This window comes from Canis lupus, chromosome 17 (assembly GCF_011100685.1).
Source record: "Canis lupus familiaris isolate Mischka breed German Shepherd chromosome 17, alternate assembly UU_Cfam_GSD_1.0, whole genome shotgun sequence".
In the NCBI taxonomy this organism is placed as follows: domain Eukaryota; kingdom Metazoa; phylum Chordata; class Mammalia; order Carnivora; family Canidae; genus Canis; species Canis lupus.
The window spans coordinates 42,304,381-42,314,214 of record NC_049238.1 but is presented as its reverse complement, the minus strand read 5'-3'; the positions used below and the strand labels follow the sequence as shown (position 1 = coordinate 42,314,214).

Sequence of the window (9,834 nt, the reverse complement as noted above, 5' to 3'; positions counted from 1 at the left end):
GTTCCTGCTCCTCTGGGGCTGGGCTTTCCTGTCCTGGAGGCTTTTGCCTTCCCAGGCCTTAGCCTGGCTCCTCGCGAGGGCCCGTCTCCGACTTGATTATTTATTTATTTATTTATTTATTTATTTATTTATTTATTTATTCATTCATTCATTCATTCATTATTTATTTATTTATCATTCATTCATTCATTCATTCGTCTTCCCACCTTCTTAGAAGCACAAACTCTTCTCTCTGTAGTGTTCCAGCTGTTCTCTCTTTAAATCTCAGGCCGAATTCGTGGGTTTTCAGGATGATTTGAAAGTTATCTAGGTGAGTTGGTGGGGCCAGGTAACTTGGGGATCCTACTCCTCTGCCATCTTGCCCCGCTCTCTGGATATTTTTCACTTACATTACCCCTATTTTTTTTTTTAATTTGGTGAATTTCCTTCCATATCTCTTACTAATTTTATATTAGAGTTTACATTTTTCATATTAATTTTTTTTTTTGGTGGATGAGAATGGGGTTTGAGGATAACATTTTTAAAGATAGCCATACTAATTTGTTTATGTATCATCTAAGGCTACCTGGTTCCACAGCCATAGAGTAGAGTAGTTGTGACAAAACATTATAACCTGTAGATGGGAAATGTTATTCAACACCTGTCAGATAGAAGTTAAAAATAAGAGGGAAAAAGTATACACACATGCATATTATAAATTTTGTTTCGTCTTCATATTTAAATGTTTCACACAACTTCTTTGATGTCATATTTTTGTGCTTTAACTTATTTTTTAAATATTTCTTTATATCTGTTTTTTTTTGGAAATAAACTCTCTAAATTTTGTCTACACAGTGTTCTTTTTAAAGTTGAATTCTTGGGATCCCTGGGTGGCGCAGCGGTTTGGCGCCTGCCTTTGGCCCAGGGCGCGATCCTGGAGACCCAGGATCGAATCCCACGTCGGGCTCCCGGTGCATGGAGCCTGCTTCTCCCTCTGCCTGTGTCTCTGCCTCTCTCTCTCACTGTGTGCCTATCATAAATAAATAATAAAAAAATTAAAAAAAAATAAATAAAGTTGAATTCTTTTTTCTTATATTGAGGCTTTATTGTTTTCAAGCAATTTTAGGTTTGTAGCAAAATTGAGAGATAAGTACAGAGATTTCCCATATCTCCCCTGATGTCATGCATGCATAGACTCCCTACATTATCAATCCCTACATAATAGTACATTTGTTACAATTAATAAATATACATTGGCACATTGTAGTGACCCAAAGTCTAGTTTACATCATGGTTTGCTGTTGGTGTTGTATATTCCGTGGATTTAAACTGATATATAATGACATGTATGCATCATTATGGTATCAGAGCATTTTTACATCCCTAAAAATTCTGTACTCTGCCTCCCTCTTCCTCAAACTTGACCTTTTAAATGTTTCCATAGTTGTGCTTTCCCAGAATGCCACAAATTTGGAATTATATAATATGTAGCCCTTTCCAGATTGGCTTCTTTCACTTTGTAATATGATCTTAAGTTTCTTCCATATTCTTTTATGAGTTTGATAACTCATTGCTTTTTGGTGTCAAATAATATCCCATCATTTGTATATATGTACTATTCCCCAACAGAAGGACATTTTGGTTGATTCCAAGTTTTAGCAATTATGAATAAAGCTGCTATGAATGTTTGTGTGCAGGTTTTTGTGTTGATATAAGTACTCATCTGTTTAGGTAAATACCTAGGAGTGCTGTTGCTGGATTGTATGGTGATAGTGGTGTTTAGTTTCCTAAGAAACTGCCAAACTGTATTCCATAGTGGCTACACCATTTTACATTCCCACCAGCACCAAATGAGAGTTCCCATTGCTCCATATCCTCACTAGTATTCAGTGTTAGTGTTCTGGAATTTGGCCATTATAATAGGTTGTAGTGATGTCTCGTTATTATATTAATTTAAATTTTCCTAATAAACTATGTTGTGGAACATTTTTTCAAATGCTGTTCTGCCATGTGTATATCTTACTTGGTGTGGTTTCTGAAGGTCTTTCATCCATTTAATTATTTTTCTTATTGTTTAGTTTTAAGAGTTCTTTGTATATATTGGACAATAGTCTTTTATGCAATTTGGTAGATATTTTATCCCAGTCTGAGGTTTATCTTCTCATTCTCTTGATGTTGTCTTTCCTAGAATATAAGTTTTTAATTTTAATTAAATCTAGCTAATTGATTTATTTTTCATGGACCAAGCCTTTAGTGTTTTATCTAAAAAGTTACCACCATACCCAAGGTTCTCTAGGTTTTGTCCTGTGTTATATTCAAGAAATTTATACTTCTGTGTTTCATATTTAGGTCTATGATCCATTTTTGAGTTGTTTTTTTTTTTTTTTTTTGGAAGGTATAAGGTCTGGTTCTAGATTTTTTTTCTTTTTTCTCTCTCTCTCTCTCTTTTTTTTTTTTTAAATTTAGATGTCCAGTTGTTCCTGCACCATTAGTTGAAGACTAACTTTGCTCCATTATATTGTTTTTGCTCTTTTGTCAGAAATCAGTTGACTATATTTGGGGGAGGTCTACTTCCAGGCTTCCTAGTATATTCCACTGATCTTTTTGTCTATAGTTTCACCAATACCACACTCCATCTTGATTACTATGGCATTATAGTAATTTCTGAGATAGAATTGTGTCAGTTCTCCAACTTTGTTCCTTTCCTTCAATATCGTGTTGACCATTAGACTCTTTGGCCTCTTTATGTAAACTTTATCAGTTTGTTGATATCCACAATGTAATTTTCTCAAATTTTTACAGGAATTGCATTGAATCTATAGATCAAATTGGGAAGAAATGGCATTATAGCAATATTGAGCCTTCCTACTCATAAATATATTTATCTATTTATTTAGTCCTTTAATTTCATTCATCAGTCTTGTAGTTTTCTCAGATCTCATACATATTTTTGCCAGATTGATACCTAAGTATTTCATATTTTTGGCTGCTTATGCAAATGATATTCTGTTTTTAATTTGAAGTTACATTTTTTTTTGTTTCTGGTACAAAGAACATCCATTGACTTTTATATGTTAATATTGTATTAAAATATTTATAATTTGTCTTGAGACTTCTACTTTAATCGATATGTTATTTAGAAGTATGTTGCTTAATCTCCATGTTTTTTGGGGTTTTCCAGCTGTGTTTCTCCTACTGATTTCCAGTTTAATTCCTTTGTGGTCTGAAAATAAAAATTGTATTATTTCTATTATCTTAAATGTGTGAAGGTGTTTTATGGCTCAGAATGTGGTCTATATTGGAAATGCTCCATGTGAGCTTGAGAAGAATTTATATTCTTCTGTAGTTGGATGAAGTACTTTATACATGTCAATTATATCCAGTTGATTGATGGTGTTGTTGCATTCAACTATGTTTTTACTGATTTTCTACCTGCCAGATCTGTCCATTTGTGATGGAGGGGTATTGAAGTCTCTAACTTAGATATGGATTCATCTGTTTCTTTTTGAAGTCCCATTAGTTTTTGCCTCATGTGTTTTGATGGTCTACTATTAGACACATACACAGTTAGGACTGTTATGTCTTCATATAGAATGAAGCTCTTATCACTATGTAATGCTTTGTCATTATTCCTGGTAATATTTTAGCTCTGAATTCTGTTCTACTTGAAATTGATATAGCTACTCTAGTTTTTCTTTTTTAAAAAAATAGTATTAGCATAGTATATCTTTATCCATGCCTTTGCTTTTAATTCCTATGAGTCATTATATTTCAATTGGGCTTCTTATAAACACTACATACATAGGTCTTATTTTGTGATAGACTCTGAAAATCCCTCTTTTCATTGATACATTTAGGCCATTGACATTCCAAGTGATTATTGATGTAATTGGATTGATATCTACTGTATTTCTTACTATTTCCTATTTGTTGCCCTTATTTTCATTCTTATTTTTGTTCTCCATTATTTTTTCTGACTTCTGTGGTTTTAAGTATACATTTTATTATTCCATTTTTCTCTCCTTTCTTAGCATGTCACTTATATAGTTGACCCTTGAACAATATGGGGTTAGAGATGCCATACCTCCTCCCCTCCCCTGAGCAATCAGAAATTCATATATAACTTTTGACTCCTCCAAACAACCACTGAGAGTCTGCTATTGGCTGGAAACCTTATGATAATAAAAATAGTCCATTAATACATATTTTATGTTAAATATATTATAGACTATATTCTTACAACAAAGTAAACTAGAAAAAGAAAATGTTATTAAGAAAACCATTAGGGGAGATAACCTGGGTGGCTCAGCGGTTTTTGCGTCTGCCTTTGGCCCAGGGCGCGATCCTGGGGTCCCGGGATTGGGTTCCGCGTCTGGCTCCCGGCGGAGCCTGCTTCTCCCTCTGCCTGTGTCTCTGCCTCTCTCTCTCTCTCTCTCTCTCTCTCTCTATGTCTATGTCTATCATAAATAAATAGAAATAAATTAAAAAAAAGAAAACCATTAGGAAGAAATTTATATTTGCAGTACTGTAAAATATCCATGTATAAGTGAACCTGTGCAGTTCAAACTCATTGTTCTTCAAGGGTCAGCCGCACTTAGTGTATTTTTTTTTATTTTTTTATTTTTTTGAAAATCTTTTATTGGAGACAGGATGTAGTTTTTATTGGTGAGTAAAGATGGGGCAGTGCTAAAAACTTCAGGAATGCAGGGGTTGCCACTTCTCTAAGACCATGATTAGAATGTATTTGGCCCCATAGCCAACCAAGATAAGCTGCTTTTCAGCCACTGTGTCTTCAAATCCATCCATGTTAAACTTGGTGCAGCCTCACTTCTAACAGCCAGGTAACTTGAATTTTGCCCTGCATTGGATCTCAGTCTTGTTTTGTCGTGTGGAACTGATGAATCTGATGGATTAGCTAATGTGGAGCCTGGCCACTGTGCCCTCCACATACCTGTCTGAGGCTTAACTGAGGACAACTTTAAACATAAACGTTCAGTGGAAAGTCTGTCTCCATGTTCTTAGCGTGATGCACACGTGCAATGGAATTGTGTACACTACTGAGGAAACTTTTGTTTGCAGTCATTGCACATCTGGGAAAAGAGCATGTTTGGCTTAATTGGCTGTAGTTTTTTTGCTATTGTTTTTTTACTTTTTTTTAGTGTTTTTCCTAGAGTTTGCAATATACATTTTATAGTCTAATCCAAGTCCACTTTTAAATAATGCAATACACATCATAAGCTGTGTGAGTACCTTGTAATAACAAAATAATCCTAACTTCTTCTCCTGTCCCTTGTATCATTGTCATTCATTTCACTTTTACATAAACTTTTTTTTTTTTTTACATAAACTTATATAATCAAATACATTTTGGTATTATTTAATTAACACACTGTTATCTGATCAATTAATGATAAGAAAAACACTTTTTAACATTTTAACCTTACCAATAATTCTGTGATGCTATTTCTTTCTTTACATTGATCTAAGTTTCTGACCTATGTATTTTTTTTTTCTTCTCTAAAGAATTTATTTTAACATTTCTTGCAAGACAAGTCTACTGGCAATAAGTTCCCTCAATCTTTGAGAAAATTTCTCCTTTTTTTTTTTCACTTTTGAAGAATAATATCTAGGGTGGTAGTCCTTTTTTCCTATACTTCAGTTGTTGGGTACCATTCTGATATGCATTCCACTGTAGGTAAGGTGTTTGTTTTTCCCCATGGCATTTTCAGGATTATTTCTATGTATCTGATTTCTTGTAGTTTGAAATGAAATTCCCATATGCAGTTTTTGAGGGGCATTTATCCTGCTTAATAATTTGAGATTCCTGGGTCTGTGGTTTTGTGTTTGATATTAATTTGGGGAAGTTCTCAGACATTATCATTTTGCATATTCAGGTTTTTTTTGGGGGGGGGGGGTTTGCTTTTTTCTTCTCTTTCTAGTAGTCCCATAATGTGTATGCTACATATTTTGTATTTGTCCCACTGTCCTTGGATAATCTGTTTTGTTTTGTTTTTCAGTCTTTATTCCCTTTGCTTTTAGTTTTTGATATATCCTCTAGCTCAGAGATTTTTTCTTTAGCCATGTCCTGTATACTAAAAAGCCCATCAAAGGAAGCAAACCATAAAAAAACTTTTAACTATAGAGAATGAAGTGAGGGTTGATACTGGGGAGGTGTGTGTGAGAGTGGGCTAAATGGGTGATGGGTATTAGGGAGGGCACTTGTAATAATGAGCACCTGATTCATGTATAAGTAATGAATCACTAAATTCTCCTCCTGAAACCAATATTACACTACATGTTAACTCACTAGAATTTAAATAAAAATTGAAAAAAAAGGCATTCTCATAGTTGTTTTATCTACCTCTCTGTTTTTTAACCTGTTTTTAATTATAGTATAGTTAGCATACAATATTATATTACTTTCAAGTGTACACCATAGCAATTCAACATTTATATATATATTATGGAATGCTCACCACAAAGCGTAGTTCCCATACAAAGTTGTTACAATAATACTGACTATATTTCCTAAACTATACATTCCTCAGACTTATTTTCTAACTGGAATTTTGTACCTCTTAATCCACTTCACTGATTCTGCCTATCCCTCCTCCCTCTGGCAATCACCAGTTCTCTAAATTTATAAGTCCACTTTTTAATTTTTTTTATTTTTTATTTTCCTCATACAAGTGAAATCATATAGTATTTGTCTTTCTCTGGCTGACTTATTTCACTCAGCATAACACCCTTTAGGTCAATCCATGTTGTTGCAATTGGCAATATTTCTTTCTTTTTATGTCTGAGTAATATTCCAGTGTGTGTGTGTGTGTGGGTGAGTGTGTGTGCATGTGCATCTTCTGTATCCACTCATCTATCGATGGACACTTACCCTTACCTTGGCTATTGTAAATAATTCTGCAATATATTGCATTCCTATACACTAATCAGCCAACTAGCAGAAAGAGACATCAAAAAAGAATCCCACTTACAGAATTACATCAAAAATTACCTGGGATTAAATTTAATCAAGGAGTTTGAAGACCTGTGCTCTGAAACTTATAAGACATTGATGTGATAAAATAAATGGAAAGATATTTCACAATTGTTTTAAATTCTTGGTTTTATAATTCCAACATTTCTTCTGTGTTTCTGGTGCTTGTTCTGCCTTTTCAAGTGCTATTTTTTTTTCCTGATAGTGGGACATGGTGTACTGGATAAAGGAACTGCTATAAACAGACCTTTCGTAATGTGGTATGAGGTATGATGGGAGGAGAAGTGTTGTATTGTGCTATGATTTGGTCTCTGTTGTTGAGTCTATGCCTTTGGACTATGAAACAACAAATGTTTGTCACTAGTTTGGTTTTTGTTTTTGTTTTTCTTATCTGTTTTGTCTCAAGTTAAGTAAGACAGGATGGCTAAAAAGGGTACAGACTGGATATTCCCTTTTGCCAGATCAGTTAGGCTATGGTCATATCACAACAAGTTAGGTTCCAGTTAATTGGCTTCTCCTGAGAGCAGGCCTTGTTAAGAACACACTGCAAAGATATTACAGAGTTCACAGGTACACCATAGCCAATTTCTCCTATATTAATATTTTTCATTAACATAATATATTTAAAAATGTATATGACATTTTTCACAGTATCAGTGCATTATTATTATACCAAGTTCACTCTATTCACATTTCCTCAGTTTTTACTAAAGAGACTTTTACTGCTCTAGGATACCATCTAAGAGAAATATTACATTTATTCATCATCTGTAGGTTTCTACTAGCTGTAACAGTTCATCTGTCTGAGTTCCAGGTCTTGATGACCTTGACAATTTTGAGGATTATTGGTCAGGTATTTTGTAAAATGTTCCTTATTTGTGTGTGTGTGTGGGGGGGGCTGGTGGTTCATGATTGCACATGGGGTAATGCATTCATGGGAGTCAGACCACAGAGATAATGTGCCATTCCCACCATTTCATATCAAGGATGTGTATTCTCAAGATGACTCATTACTATTGATATAACATTGAGAGTTGGATTTTCTACATAAATTATTTTGAATATTTTTCCACAAGAGTTTCACCTATCTATTATTTATGTATTTAATCATGTGCTTATATCAGTATTCATGAATATTTATTTTATATTTTGTGTTATAATCCAATAATTATGTATTTTCTTCCTCAGATTATCCCAAATGTGTCCTCTGGGAGCTATTTTAGTTGATTCTTGTCTGTCCTTTAATATGTCCATACTCCCATTTGTATATGGGTGTTTAGCACTTTCCTACTTTCTTGCATTTTAAAACCCATCTTATATATTTCCTGGTCCTGGAATTAAGGATTTATCCAAGGAACTCTAGTTTCTTTTAATGGAGATTATTATTAAAAATTAAGATCTGGGCATTAAGTGTGCTCTCATGTTGTTTTCTGGCTTTGTTTGGTTTTCTGGCTTTGTTTGGTTTCCCCTTGGATCCCATACTTTCATTCTGTGCTCTTTTCTTCATCTTCAAGTACATATTTTAGAAGTTCCCTGAGTTTGTTGGTGCTAGATTTTAACATTCTTAGCCTTTGTTTATTTTTAAATTATTTTATTTTGGGGGTAGCACCCAGGTGGCTCAGTTAGTTAAGCATCTGCCTTCAGCTCAAGTCATGATCCCAGGGTCCTGAGATTGAGCCCTACATCAGGCTCCCTGCTCCCTCTGTATGCTTGCTCTCTCTCTCTTTCTCTTGCTCAAATAAATAAATAAATCTTAAAAATTAATTTTCATCAATCTTGAAAAAATAATTACAAAAATACAGATTTTGTTTCATGGCATAATCATTTTTATACATGAAATTACTTTTTTATAATTATGTATTTTTAATTGAACATCATTAAGTAATTTTATGGCTTACATTGTTTTGTGATGTAGCTGAAGTATTTGATTTTAGACTTTAAAGTAGAGATTATTTTTTTCACTGTACAACTCATGTTACGAAAGATATTTCTCAATTACCTAAGTCTAAGTCAAGCTACCTACACATGAATAAACTCAAAAGAGCAACATATTTCTCCTTCTTCATGATTTAATATCATAGACACACACAATAAGGACTATGATAATTTCAGATGAGAAGATGTTGACCTATGAATTCTCTTTCCAACCATAGTCATATCCATGGGTCATGATCCATACTCTTTCTTCCCCCCTCTTCTCATTCCATGTTTATTCCAACATTCCAATTGCAGTATACTGTATCTTTGTAAAATGTTTCAAAGACTTTTGAAAAGACCAATCTCTATATTCTTTAGGCTGAGTTTCATATATAGCTATGACTTAAATTGACTAAGTTATTAATTAATGTTCTAAATTACAAATGCCAAGTTTAGGTTTATATATTATGCCATTATGCTGATTGTGTTAAAAAATAGAATTGGAGTGATTAGAGAGGCAGGAAATTAGTTCAGATGAAGGATGAATCCCTGAAAAGGGAAACTTAGTGTTGTGCCATGTTTTAAATTTGTTTTTAAGAAAGAACTGTTAGAACTTCTACTAATACATGTAACTTAAGTGAGATGATAAAGACAAAGTAGAGAATCAGTCTAAACTAATCATTTAGCTAATGTATCTCTGCTCAGCAGCTATCCAAAGATATGAATCTTCTTCTTGATAGACATATGAACAGAAAATAGATTTAGGAGTAATAAATGTAGTGTTGGTTCTTGATGAGATAACCTAGGAATACTACACAGGATTCTTTTATCTAGTAGGATAGCTTGATATGCTACGCAGTTAGACTATTTTTGGTGTGGGTTTATCCTTATGTGACAAATTTTTTCTGTATAAACTATCAGTTGAACTCTATCTAAAAGTTCTTATA

At 33.5% G+C, this 9,834-nt stretch overlaps 1 pseudogene; it reads right to left on the bottom strand.

Annotated features, from left to right (window-relative positions):
- Window positions 1-4,981: 4,981 nt before the first annotated feature.
- On the bottom strand, window positions 4,982-5,105 carry LOC119864020 (annotated as a pseudogene).
- Window positions 5,106-9,834: the final 4,729 nt, after the last annotated feature.